This window comes from Scyliorhinus torazame, chromosome 18 (genome assembly GCF_047496885.1).
Source record: "Scyliorhinus torazame isolate Kashiwa2021f chromosome 18, sScyTor2.1, whole genome shotgun sequence".
NCBI classification, from domain to species: domain Eukaryota; kingdom Metazoa; phylum Chordata; class Chondrichthyes; order Carcharhiniformes; family Scyliorhinidae; genus Scyliorhinus; species Scyliorhinus torazame.
This window is the reverse complement of record NC_092724.1, coordinates 110760999-110775644: the sequence shown is the minus strand read 5'-3', so window position 1 is coordinate 110775644 and position 14646 is coordinate 110760999. Positions and strand designations below refer to the sequence as shown.

At 49.1% G+C, this 14646-nt stretch overlaps 1 protein-coding gene across 1 annotated transcript in view; it reads right to left on the bottom strand.

The window, feature by feature from the left end:
* tbcd (tubulin folding cofactor D) overlaps window positions 1-14646 on the bottom strand; it is a 375176-nt gene that overhangs the window by 53505 nt on the left and 307025 nt on the right.

The following is a 14646-nucleotide window of genomic DNA, read 5'->3' as shown; positions in this document are numbered from 1 at the left end:
AATATTTCTGTTTCAGAAGGGAGGGAGGCAAAAGACAGGAAATTTTAGGCCGGTTAGCCTATAATTCTGTCATTGGTAAGATTTTAGAGTCTATTATTAAAGATGAGATTGCAGAGTACTTGGAAGTGCATGGTAACATAGGGCTGAGTAAGCAAGGCTTTGTCAAGGGGAGGTCATGCCTGACAAATCGGTTAGAATTCTTTGAGGAGGTAACGAGGAAGTTAGATAAACCAGAGTCAGTGGACGTGATCTATTTGGATTTCCAGAAGACCTTTGACAAGGTGCTGTAAGGGAGGCTGCTAAATAAGATAAGAGCCCATGGTGTTAGGGGAAGGCACTGGCATAGACAAAGGTTTGGCTGACACCAAAAAGAAAATGCTGGAAAATCTCAGCAGGTCTGGCAGCATCCGTAGGGAGAGAAAAGAGCTAACGTTTTGAGTCCAATGACTCTTTGTCAAAGCTTTGTCAAAGGGAAGGCACTGGCATGGATCGAGGTTTGGCTGACTGGCAGAAGGCCGAGAGTGGGGGCAAAGGGGTCTTTTTCAGGATGGAAGCCAGTGACTAATGGCATTCCGCAGGGGTCAGTATTGGGACCACAACTATTCACGATTTACATTAACTAGCTGGAAGAAGGAGCTGAGTTGCTAAGTTTGCAGATGATACAAAGATATGTATAGGGACAGGTAGTGTTGAGGAAAGTAGGGAAGCTGTAGAAGGATTTGGACAGGCAAGGAGAGTTGGCAAAGAAGTGGCTGATGGAATACATTGTGGAAAAGTGTGAGATTATGCACTTTTGTAGGAAGAATAGAGGCCCAGACTATGTTCTAAATGGGAAAAGACTTCAGAAATTTGAAGCACAAAGGGACTTTGGAGTCCTAGTTTAGGGTTCTTTTAAGGTTAACATGCAGGTTCAGTTGGCAGTTAGGAAGGCAAATGCAATGTTACATTCATTTCGAGAGGGCTAAAATACAAGAGCAAGGATGTACTCCTGAGGCTGCAGCTGGCTCTGGTCAGACCCCATTTGGAATATTGTGAGTAGTTTTGTATCTAAGGAAGGATGTGCTAGCCTTAGAGAGGGTCCAGCGGAGGTTCACAAGAATGATCCTTGGAATGGTGCATGTTTTTCAATGCGTGCGTGCACCTGAACTTACGCCCAACTAAAAATTCAGCCCTGGACTAGTATTCATCAAGTGAAATATTTCAGCATGAGTTTATACCTGGGCAGAACTAAAAAATGTTTGAGCTGAAAACAAGCAATTAGGAAAAATATCTGAAAAATTAAATTAATTTTAATATCAACTTTACAATCATTTAGATTTTTTAAAAAACAACCAAATCCCTCTTCTCGCCTGTAACATTTAAAAATAAAACAGGACCCAATATCATAGAAATTCTAAGTTCTGAAATAAAAAGTTGAAAAGTACAATAATTTAAACTTAAATGTAAGACAGTGGTTTTTAGGTTTAGCTGGGTGCCAATATATGCTTCTAAAACATCCAAGAAAACAGATGGCACAACTTGAATAAAAATGTTCAGGATTAGACAAGTCTATGGAACTGCGAGAATCAGTTTTAAATTTAACACAATTGTGAATAGGGCACTGACCGGTACTGAGAAATTATAATTTTTTGTTGAATTACACACCAAACAATTTCCCCGAGTTGAGTGGCAGACATAACCCTCAGGCCCATGTAATTCAAGTAGGCGACAGCAGCAGGATAAGAAATGAGTGCTAATAGAAATGGAGCCACTTGCTCAGGATAAATAATTGTCTAACAACTCTTAGCTAGCCTTGATGACAACGCCTGTATGGGAATTAACCGAGTTACAACCAGGACTGGTGGTAAAATAAAATGATTGACTAGTTTTTGTTTGCGTTCGAGGATTCTAGCTTCCTCCTTCAACCATGAATGATGCACAATTTCTGAATTTGGTTTGATGGTACACAGCAAATAGTGCCAACATTATTGATTCCTGAGAGCCAAACCACAATGTGCTTGCCAAATAATAGCAAGGCTACTATAATGGTGGCCATTATTCCAGATATGTTTGTTTAAAACTAAATTAGAGAATACCAATGACTTGGCAGCTCAGACGTTCTAGTGTTACAGAACTGGATTCTCTGCCTTGTTTCTTATTTGAACTTGCCTATATTCCTCTAGGGTGTCTCACCACTTTTGATTCAGTTGGGTGTACTACTTTAAAGGAGTGTCCTGTGTCAAGGTGAAATGAAAATGACAGGATTATGCCTGCATACAAAATAGAAGGTCTTCAGCCCGGCATAGACTGGGAGGAAGAAAGGCAGAGGTGGAAACAATAGAGATATGCTCCTTCCAAAAACTGGGAAGAGATTCTTGCATTTTGTTTCCAGAAACCATATATTAATAGTGGAGATATTTGCCTTCACATAGAATACTTACTTTCACTTTAAAATGTAGCCCAGCTCTGTGACTGCCTCAGTCCCTCTGTTGTAGGCAGGCTTAGGTTTTAGATTTTATTTTGATTTAGTTTGCCAGCTTAACTTGACAATTTTCAAAGGTTTTTTACAGACATATATCCTGCAAATAGGCTACCAAAGCCAAGCAGCCATTTTGTACTAAGTTAATCTTAAAAGAAGCCATTTTGTGATTTGAACACCTGCTGCCAAACTATGCAACATTTCAAATACACCAGCCACTAGTGTTGTAAAGTAGCAACCGAACAATAACAGATGATTATTAAAAGTACGTCAATTGGGACTTCCGGGTGCGGCGATGACCAGCTAAGTCGCACGTTTCGGCAGCTCCCGGTGGAACGGACTTTTGGGCTCTTAATAAGAGCCCCAACGGCAATTTAAACGGCAATTTAAACAGCCAAAAACACTGTGCGGTAAACCAGAAGGGAATCCCCCCGGACACGCATGGATAAGGGAGAGGATAGCGGCTGGATTGCGGAGGATCCTCTGGAGCAGCGGCAAGGAAGGCAAGCTCAAAGCAAGATGGCGTCGGAAGGTGGCCGTTTGTTATGGGGCCCGGACCAACAAGAGTTCCTGCGGCGCTGTGTGGGAGAGCTGAAAAAGGAGTTGAAGAAGGAGCTGTTGGCCCCGATATTACAGGCGATTGAAGGGCTAAAGGAGGAGCAGAAGACCCAAGAGCAGGAGCTTCGGGTCGTGAAGGCAAAGGCTGCTGAAAATGAACACGACATACAGGGCCTGGTGGTGAAGACAGAGATGCACGAGGCACAGCACAAAAGGTGTGTGGAAAGGCTGGAAGTACTGGAGAATAATTCGAGGAGGAAGAATTTAAGGGTTCTGGGTCTTCCCGAAGGCGCAGAAGGGGCGGGCGTCGGGACATATGTGAGCACGATGCTTCACTCGCTAATGGGATCGGAGGCCCCGACGGGCCCTTTGGAGGTGGAGGGAGCTTATCGAGTTTTGGCGCGAAGACCGAGGGCAGGAGAAATACCTCGAGCTATAGTGGTGAGGTTTCTCCGCTATAATGACAGAGAGACGGTCCTCAGATGGGCGAAGAAAACTCGGAGCTGTAGGTGGGAGAACGCGGTGATCCGCGTATACCAGGCTTGGAGTGCGGAGGTGGCGAGAAGGAGGGCAAGTTTTAATCGGGCTAAGGCGGTGCTTCACAAAAAGATCCAGTTTGGAATGTTACAACCGGCGAGATTGTGGGTCACACACCAAGGGAAGCACCACTACTTTGAGACGGCGTGGACATTCATTGTGGACGAGAAGCTGGAATAGTCTGGCGAGAGAAAGAACTTTTGGGACAAAGTGGTGGGGTGATTATGTGGGGCGTGGAAAAAAGGGGGGTGGGGGGGGGGGGGGGATGATTTTTCAATTTGTTAACCTTGCAATCCTGTAACTTTTCTCTTCCCCATGTGGGGGGGGGGGGGGGGGGGGGGTGAGTATGAGGAACTGTGGGCGCTGGGCATTAGGGGCGGGGCCGAGTGGGAAACGCGGGCTTTGTTCCCGCGCTATGGTAATTATGGCGGGAACAGGGACGCAGGAAGGAGGGGGCCTCGCACGGTGGGGGCCGAGGACAAGGGGGGAAGCCGAGGTCAGCCAGTGTTCGCTGACTTCTGGGAGCAACATGGGGGGTGTAACTACGCTAGAAAGGGATCTGGCGGAGGGGGGGGGGGGGGTTTAACTGGGTTGCTGCTGCTAAGGGGAAGGGGGAGCTGTTATGGGATGGGGTGGTCGAGGCGGGAGGGCGCCGTCGGGGGGATACACGGGTACGTGGGAACCAGGTGAGGAGCTGGGTTAAAAAAGGGGATGGCTAGTCGACAAGGGGGGGGTAAAGAGCCCCCAACCCGGCTGATCACGTGGAACGTGAGAGGGCTGAACGGGCCGATTAAAAGGGCACGGGTACTCGCACACCTGAAGAAATTAAAGGCAGATGTGGTTATGTTGCAGGAGACGCATCTGAAACTGATAGACCAGGTCAGACTACGTAAAGGATGGGTGGGGCAGGTGTTTCATTCGGGTTTGGATGCGAAGAACAGGGTGGTGGCTATCTTAGTGGGGAAACGGGTACTGTTTGAGGCAAAGACCATAGTGGCGGATAGTGGGGGTAGATATGTGATGGTGAGTGGCAGATTGCAAGGGGAGGCGGTGGTTCTGGTGAACGTATATGCCCCGGACTGGGATGATGCAAATTTTATGAGGCGTATGTTGGGACGTATCCCGGACCTGGAGGCGGGAAAGTTGGTAATGGGGGGAGACTTCAATACGGTGCTTGATCCAGGGCTGGACCGATTGAGGTCCAGGACCAGGAGGAGGCCGGCAGCGGCCAGGGTGCTCAAGGACTTCATGGAGCAGATGGGAGGGGTAGACCCCTGGAGATTTAGTAGGCCTAGGAGAAAGGAGTTCTCATTTTTCTCCCATGTCCACAAAGTATACTCACGGATAGACTTTTTTGTCTTGGGAAGGGCACTGATTCCGAAGGTGACAGGGACAGAATATACGGCCATAGCTATTTCGGACCACGCTCCACATTGGGTAGACCTGGAGGTAGGAGAGGAAAAAGAACAGCACCCACTCTGGAGAATGGATATTGGCTTATTGGCGGATGAGGGCGTATGTTTAAGGGTGAGGGGGTGCATCGAAAGGTACTTGGAGCTTAATGACAATGGAGAAGTTCAGGTGGGAGTGGTCTGGGAGGCGTTGAAGGCGGTGGTTAGAGGGGAACTGATATCCATAAGGGCACATAAAGGGAAGCAAGAGGGTAAAGAAAGGGAGCGATTGCTGAAAGAACTTTTGAGGGTGGACAGGCAATATGCGGAGGCACCGGAGGAGGGACTGTACAGGGAAAGGCAAAGGCTACATGTGGAATTTGACCTGCTGACCACGGGTAAGGCAGAGGCACAGTGGAGGAGGGCACAGGGTGTACAGTATGAGTATGGAGAGAAGGCGAGTCGGCTACTGGCCCACCAATTGAGGAAGAGGGGAGCAGCGAGGGAGATAGGTGGGGTGAGAGATGAGGAGGGAGAGATGGAACGGGGAGTGGAGAGAGTGAACGGGGTGTTCAAGGCATTTTATGAGAGGTTATGTAAGGCTCAGCCCCTGGAAGAGAAGGAGGGAATGATGTGTTTCTTGGATCAGCTGGAATTCCCTAAGGTGGAGGAGCAGGAGAGGGCGGGACTGGGAGCACAGATTGGGATGGAGGTGGTGTTAAAAGGGATTGGGAGCATGCAGGCGGGGAAGGCCCCGGGACCGGACGGATTCCCGGTGGAATTCTATAGGAAGTATATGGACTTACTGGCCCCGCTTTTGACGAGAACCTTTAATGAGGCTAGGGAAAGGGGGCAGCTGCCCCGACTATGTCGGAGGCAACGATATCGCTCCTTTTGAAGAAGGAAAAAGACCCGCTGCAGTGTGGGTCCTACAGACCCATTTCCCTTTTAAATGTAGATGCTAAGCTCCTGGCCAAGGTGATGGCGACGAGGATAGAGGACTGTGTCCCGGGGGTGGTCCACGAGGATCAAACTGGGTTCGTCAAGGGGAGACAGCTGAACACGAACATACGGAGGTTGCTAGGGGTAATGATGCTGCCCCCACCAGAGGGGGAGGCAGAGATAGTGGTGGCAATGGACGCCGAGAAAGCATTCGACAGAGTGGAGTGGGAGTATCTGTGGGAGGTGCTGAGGAGATTTGGTTTTGGAGAAGGGTATATCAGATGGGTACAGCTGCTGTATAGGGCCCCGGTGGCGAGCGTGGCCACGAACAGACAGATGTCTGATTACTTCCGTCTTCATAGATTGACGAGGCAGGGGTGTCCCCTGTCTCCGTTACTGTTTGCATTGGAGATTGAGCCCCTGGCCATAGCACTGAGGGGCTCCAGGAAGTGGAGGGGAGTGTTCAGGGGAGGAGAAGAACACTGGGTATCCTTGTATGCAGTTGATTTATTGCTGTATGTTGCGGACCCAGTGGAGGGGATGCCTGAGATAATGCAGACACTCAGTGAGTTTGGGGAATTTTCGGGGTACAAATTGAATATGGGTAAGAGTGAGTTGTTTGTGGTGCATCCGGGGGAGCAGAGCAGGGGAATAGATGACTTACCGCTGAGGAAGGTAACAAGAGATTTCCGGTACTTAGGGATTCAGATAGCCAGGAGTTGGGGAACCTTACACCGGCTTAATTTAACAAGATTGGTGGAACAGATGGAGGAGGATTTTAAGAGATGGGACATGGTGCCCCTGTCACTGGTGGGTAGGGTGCAGGCGGTCAAAATGGTAGTCCTCCCGAGATTCCTCTTTGTGTTTCAGTGCCTTCCGGTGATGGTCACGAAGGCTTTTTTCAAGAGAATTGAGAAAAGTGTTATGAGTTTTGTGTGGGCCGGGTAGACCCCGAGAGTGAGGAGGGGGTTTTTGCAGCATAGCAGGGATAGGGGGGGGCTGGCACTACCGAGCCTAAGTGAATACTACTGGGCCGCCAATATCTCAATGGTGTGTAAGTGGATGGGAGAAGGGGAGGGAGCGGCGTGGAAGAGATTGGAGATGGCGTCCTGCAAGGGAACCAGCCTACAAGCAATGGTGACGGCGCCGTTGCCGTTCTCCCCGAAGAAATACACCACAAGTCCAGTGGTGGTGGCAACACTAAAAATTTGGGGGCAGTGGAGACGACATAGGGGAAGGACGGGAGCCTCGGTGCGGTCCCCGATAAGAAATAACCATAGGTTTGTCCCGGGGAGAATGGATGGGGGATTTGGAGCATGGCAGAGAGCTGGGGTTGTGCAACTGAGAGATCTGTTCGTAGACGGGACGTTTGCGAGTCTGGGAGCGCTGACGGAAAAATATGGGTTGCCCCAAGTGAATGCATTTCGGTACATGCAACTGAGGGCTTTTGCGAGGCAACAGGTGAGGGAATTCCCGCAGCTCCCGACGCAGGAGGTTCAGGATAGAGTGATCTCAGGGACATGGGTGGGGGATGGTAGGGTGTCGGATATATACAGGGAAATGAGGGACGAGGGGGAGATCATGGTGGATGAGCTGAAGGGAAAATGGGAAGAAGAGCTGGGGGAAGAGATTGAAGAAGGGCTATGGGCAGATGCCCTACGTAGGGTAAACTCTTCGTCCTTGTGCGCCAGGCTAAGCCTGATACAATTCAAGGTTTTGCACAGGGCGCATATGACCGGAGCAAGGCTCAGTAAATTTTTCGGGGTAGAGGATAGGTGTGGGAGATGCTCGAGAAGCCCAGCAAACCACACCCACATGTTTTGGTCATGTCTGGCACTGCAGGGGTTCTGGGTGGGGGTGGCAAAGGTGCTTTCGAAGGTGGTGGGGGTCCGGGTCGAGCCAGGCTGGGGGTTGGCTATATTTGGGGTTGCAGAAGAGCCGGGAGTGCAGGAGGCGAAAGAGGCTGATGTCTTGGCCTTTGCGTCCCTAGTAGCCCGGCGAAGGATATTGCTTATGTGGAAGGAAGCCAAACCCCCGGGCGTGGAGACCTGGATAAATGACATGGCAGGGTTTATAAAACTAGAACGGATAAAGTTCGCACTAAGGGGTTCGGCTCAAGGGTTCACCAGGCGATGGCAACCGTTCATTGACTACCTCGCAGAACGATAAAGGAAATGGGAAGGTAGCAGCAGCAACCCAGGGGGGAGGGGGGGGAGAAGATGGCCCGGGCGGGTCCTCAGGGATCTTTGTGTATAGATATTTGTACCAGGTTATGTATATTGGATTGCTCGATTTTATTTTTGGAGAGTTATTATTTTTGATATGGCGGCTGCCATTTCGTTTACATATTATTTATTTATTTGTTAAAATGGCCACTGTTATTTATACTGTTTTATTGTCGAAAAAAGGAAAAGCTTTGTATTGTTTTGTTTGGCCAAAAAATTTTGAATAAAATATATATTTTTTAAAAAAGTACCTCAATTACTCAGTAACTTAAGGATAAATAATTAATCATTAAATAGTTAATGAAAGTCAGATTATATCTATTTCTTTATTTCTCTACTAATAATATGTTACAAAGTCTTACAACACCAGGTTAAAGTCCAACAGGTTTGTTTCGATGTCACTAGCTTTCGGAGCGCTGCTCCTTCCTCAGGTGAATGAAGAGGTCTGTTCCAGAAACACATATATAGACAAATTCAAAGATGCCAAACAATGCTAGGAATGCGAGCATTAGCAGGTGATTAAATCTTTACAGATCCAGAGATGGGGTAACCCCAGGTTAAAGAGGTGTGAATTGTCTCAAGCCAGGACAGTTGGTAGGATTTTGCAGGCCAGATGGTGGGGGATGAATGTAATGTGACGTGAATCCCAGGTCCCGGTTGAGGCTGCACTCATGTGTGCGGAACTTGGCTATAAGTTTCTGCTCGGCGATTCTGCGTTGTCGCGGGTCCTGAAGGCCGCCTTGGAGAACGCTTACCCGGAGATCAGAGGCTGAATGCCCGTGACTGCTGAAGTGTTCCCCGACTGGAAGGGAACATTCCTGCTTGGTGATTGTTGCGCGATGTCCGTTCATTCGTTGTCGCAGCATCTGCATGGTCTCGCCAATGTACCACGCTTCGGGACATCCTTTCCTGCAGCGTATGAGGTAGACAACGTTGGCCGAGTCGCACGAGTATGTACCGCGTACCTGGTGGGTGGTGTTCTCACGTGTAATAGTGGTATCCATGTCGATGATCTGGCACGTCTTGCAGAGATTACCTTGACAGGGTTGTGTGGTGTCGTGGTCGCTGTTCTGAAGACTGGGTAGTTTGCTGCAAACAATGGTTCGTTTGAGGTTGCGCGGTTGTTTGAAGGCAAGTAGTGGGGGTGTGGGGATGACCTTGGCAAGATGTTCATCGTCATCAATGACGTGTTGAAGGCTGTGAAGAAGATGACGTAGTTTCTCCGCTCCGGGGAAGTACTGGACGACGAAGGGTATTCTGTCGGTTGTGTCCCATGTTTGACTTCTGAGGAGGTCGGTCCGGTTTTTCGCTGTGGCGCGTTGGAACTGTCGATCGATGAGTCGAGTGCCATATCCCATTCGTACGAGGGCATCTTTCAACGTCTGTAGATGTCTGTTACGCTCCTCCTCGTCTGAGCAGATCCTGTGTATACGGAGCGCTTGTCCATAGGGGATGGCTTCTTTAATGTGTTTAGGGTGGAAGCTGGAGAAGTGGAGCATCATGAGGTTATCCGTGGGTTTGCGGTAAAGCGAAGTGCTGAGGTGACCGTCCTTGATGGAGACGAGTGTCCAAGAATGCAACTGATTTTGGAGAGTAGTTCATGGTGAGTCTGATGGTTGGATGGAACTTATTAATGTCATTGTGTAGTCGTTTCAGTGATTCTTCACCGTGGGTCCAAAGGAAAAAAATGTCATCGATGTATCTGGTGTATAACATCGGTTGAAGGTCCTGTGCGGTGAGTAGATCCTGTTCAAACTTGTGCATGAACATGTTGGCGTATTGGGGTGCGAATTTGGTCCCCATGGCTGTTCCGTGCGTCTGAATGAAGAACTTGTTGTCGAAGGTGAAGACGTTGTGATCCAGAATGAAGCGGATGAGTTGCAGAATTGCGTCTGGAGATTGGCAGTTGTCGGTGTTGAGTACTGAGGCTGTTGCAGCAATGCCGTCATCATGGGGGATGCTGGTGTAGAGTGCCGAGACGTCCATTGTGACGAGGAATGTTCCTGGTTCAACTGGTCCATGGGTGCTGAGTTTCTGTAGGAAGTCCGTCGTGTCGCGACAGAAGCTGGGTGTACCTTGTACAATGGGTTTCAAGATGCCCTCGATGTAGCCAGAGAGGTTCTCACACAGGGTCCCATTGCCTGAAACGATAGGGCGGCCTGATGTGTTGGCCTTATGTATTTTTGGGAGGCAGTAGAGATCTCCAATGCAGGGAGTACGTGGGATGAGAGCACGTAGGGTGCTCTGAAGATCTGGATCCAAGGTCTTGATCAGTCTGTTAAGTTGGCGGATGTGTTCCTTGGTCGGATCTGCGGGTAACTGTCTGTAGTGTTCTTGGTTGTTCAGTTGTCGGTATACTTCTTTGCAGTAGTCCGTTCTGTTCAGTACGACAGTCTGACCCTTTGTCTGCTGGTTTGATGACGATGCTGTGGTTGGTCTTGAGAGCGCGGATGGCATTGCGTTGTGCTTGGGTGACGTTCGGGGTTGTCTTGTGAATGTGACTGATGAATCTGGCATTGACGCGACTCCTGACGGCTTGAGCATACATGTCGAGTCTAAGGCAGCGGCCTTCCGGAGGGGTCCAATTCGACTCTTTCCTCTTCGGTTGCCGCACCGCAGATCTCTCGGTCTGCTGTTCCGGTTCGTTGGTAGTCTGCTTGGGTTCGCTGTTGGCCTCTTGGGGTCTGTGGAAGAATTCCCGGAGCCTCATTCGCCTGATGAATTCCTCCGTGTCTGCCGCGAGACTGATGGGGTCCATTTTGGTGGTGGTGCAGAAATTAAGCCCTCTGCTGAGGACTTCGATTTCGTCTGGTTGAAGGGTGTAGTCTGACAAGTTGACAATAGATTTCCCTGTATTGTTTTCTACTGTGACACCGGGAGTGGCTTGGTTGCTGCCGGTGGTGATGCCAAGTTTCTCAAGCTTTCTGTTCTTGGTATGCATATAGGTGGCATAGTATTGTTGTCTCATCTGTTTGGCGGTGTTCCGCAGCTGGTCTGCTGCATCCTGAGCGCAAGTTGAGAATATGGCCTCTATCTTGGTTTCCAGGTTGCGTCGTCTGCTGTAGAGCTGGCGGACGAGGTGGTTGAGGAGTATGAGAGAGGTGCGACGGCAGAGTCTCTCAGCGAAGTCTGTGTTGTAGGTCGACTTGAGTGGGTTTGTGATCTGTAGCCCTTTCGGGATCTTGTCTGCTTTCTTGCATCTTTGTAGAAACTTAATGTCAGTGTCTATATGCGCGATCTTCCTGGAGATCCTCTCCACTTTGAGCCGGCAGTTTGCGGTGTCGATGGTAGCCATGATGTGGAGATGCCGGCGTTGGACTGGGGTGAGCACAGTACGAAGTCTTACAACACCAGGTCAAAGTCCAACAGGTTTGTTTCGATGTCACTAGCTTTCGGAGCGCTGCTCCTTCCTCAGGTGAATGAAGAGGTCTGTTCCAGAAACACATATATAGACAAATTCAAAGATGCCAAACAATGCTAGGAATGCGAGCATTAGCAGGTGATTAAATCTTTACAGATCCAGAGACCCACTACTTGCCTTCAAACAACCGCGCAACCTCAAACGAACCATTGTTTGCAGCAAACTACCCAGTCTTCAGAACAGTGACCACGACACCACACAACCCTGTCATGGTAATCTCTGCAAGACGTGCCAGATCATCGACATGGATACCACTATTACACGTGAGAACACCACCCACCAGGTACACGGTACATACTCGTGCGACTCGGCCAATGTTGTCTACCTCATACGCTGCAGGAAAGGATGTCCCGAAGCGTGGTACATTGGCGAGACCATGCAGACGCTGCGACAACGAATGAACGGACATCGCGCAACAATCACCAGGCAGGAATGTTCCCTTCCAGTCGGGGAACACTTCAGCAGTCACGGGCATTCAGCCTCTGATCTCCGGGTAAACGTTCTCCAAGGCGGCCTTCAGGACCCGCGACAACGCAGAATCGCCGAGCAGAAACTTATAGCCAAGTTCCGCACACATGAGTGCAGCCTCAACCGGGACCTGGGATTCATGTCACATTACATTCATCCCCCACCATCTGGCCTGCGAAATCCTACCAACTGTCCTGGCTTGAGACAATTCACACCTCTTTAACCTGGGGTTACCCCATCTCTGGATCTGTAAAGATTTAATCACCTGCTAATGCTCGCATTCCTAGCATTGTTTGGCATCTTTGAATTTGTCTATATATGTGTTTCTGGAACAGACCTCTTCATTCACCTGAGGAAGGAGCAGCACTCCGAAAGCTAGTGACATCGAAACAAACCTGTTGGACTTTAACCTGGTGTTGTAAGACTTCGTACTGTGCTCACCCCAGTCCAACGCCGGCATCTCCACATCAATAATATGTTAGAACTGAAGTCTGAGACCAAAACATGAGGTGAGAAAGGAACCTAGACCATCCAGTAGAGACCCCTATCAGAATACACTTTCCTCGACTAGTGTAGCACTAGGCCTAATGAATATGGCATTGGTGCAGCATCGAGATAAGGAACACATATTGAAATGATTCATTGTCTTATGTTTAAGGCAATGTGTGCAGATGGACAGATCAAATGAAATTAACCCGTACAACATTATTGACCAAATAGTTATCAACCACAACTTTAGATCAAGGTGGAGTGAATCCAGAATTAGGTTAGAAAGACGCTTTTGACATACACAAACAAAATTATTCCCAAGTGAAAAGAAACCGGTTGGTTTCTCAGGGATAGAGGTAGAGTTCCTATTGGTGTGAGAATGCACAGTACAGCATTAGCCCAGGGATAGAGGCAGAATTCTTGCTGGCGTTGATCCCAGATAGTGCAGTTTCCTTCTGTGATTAAGGCAAATTCCTGTCAACGAGAAGGGTTGAGGTAATTTTCTGCTTCTTCTGGATTGGCCATCCATTTGAAGCCATGAAGTTTATTGTGTATTATTAATAAGTATACAATTGGACTTAAGTTTGTGGTTTGCGTGAAACTTGTATAAGGACCCAATGGCAAGTGTGAATGCAAACAAGATGAATTCAGGATACTTTTCTCTGCGCAGGGGAACGAGGCAGGGCAATGTCCTCCCTTCCATTCGTGCTAACAATAGAGCCCTTAGCCATTGCGCTGAGGTGCTTGGATAAATGGAAAGGTGGGGGGGGGGGGGGGGGTGGAGCATAGGGTGTCCCTGTACGCTGATGATCTGCTGTTGTACATCTCCAATCCGGGCACGTCATTGGGGGATATAATGGGATTGCTTAGGAGATTTAGGGCTTTTACAGGCTACAAGTTAAATTTGGGGAAAAGTGAGTGTTTTGTGGTATCTTTTCTGGGGGTGAGAGTTGGGGTGGGGGGGTTGCCATTTCGGGTGGCAACAACCCACTTTAGTTATCTGGGAGTGCCGGTGGCTCAGGACTGTGCTCGGCTCCGTAAGTTGAACTCACGAGTTTAGTGGGCAGGGTTAAGGCGGAATTGTGGAGATGGGATAGCCTTCCCCTATCATTGGGAGGCCGGGTGCAGGCCATTAAGATGAATATTTTGCCGCAGCTTTCATTCTTGTTTCAGTGCCTGCCGATCTTTGTGCGGAAAATGTTTTTTATGGGCGTGGAGAGGCTGATTTTGCTTTTTCTGTGGGTAGGTAAAGTAACAAGGTTTAGGAGGGCGGTGCTCCAGAGAGATCGACAGTTGTGGGACTTGGCCCTTCCAAACTTATTAATACTATTGGATAACGCAGACTAAGAATGTGCAGGGCTGGAGTAGGGAGTAGGAGGCTTTGTGGGTGAAGATGGAGGCAGGTTTTTCTAAGGGGTCGGGATGCGGGCATTGCCAACAGCGCAGCTTCAATTTGCCTTGGCGAGGTATTCGGGGAGTCCGGTAGTAGTGGCCATGCTGAAAATATGAAGGCAGTTTCGGTAGCACTTTAAGTTGGGGACAGGGTCAAAGTTGATGCGAATTCGGGGAGCCATGGGTTTGAGTCAAGGAGGATGGATGAGAGGTTTTGGGGATGGGAGGAGCGAGGGGTGGTGGAAATAATGGATCTGTTCCTAAGACGGCTTCAGAGTCTGGAGGAGTTGGGGGACGGGTTGGGGGCGAAATTTGGGGCGCCGCGAGGAGAAGGTTTCAGGTACATGCAGGTGCAGGATTTTGTGAAAAAAGTCAGCCTTTCCGGTGGCGCCACCCTCCTCATCGCTGGAGAGGGTGTTGTTGGTGATGGGGTTGAGGGATCGTCTTGGTGAATTATAGGAGGAGGATAGGGCACTTATGGAGAGGGTTAAGGCCACGTGCGAAGAAGAGTTGGGGATGGCACTGAAGAAGAGATTGTGGTGTGAGGTGCTGCAGAGGGTGAATGCGTCAACTTAGTTTGCGAGGCTGGGGTTGATACAGCTAAAGCACAGAGTGCACCTGATGAACTCGAGGATGAGCCAGTTGTTTAAGCAATGTGGGAGGGGCCCAGCCAATCACGTCCAGATGTTCTGGTCCTGCCGAAGTTGTAGAAGTTTTGGGGGGTCATTCTTCAGCACAATGTCGTCAATTTTACATGTGGACTTA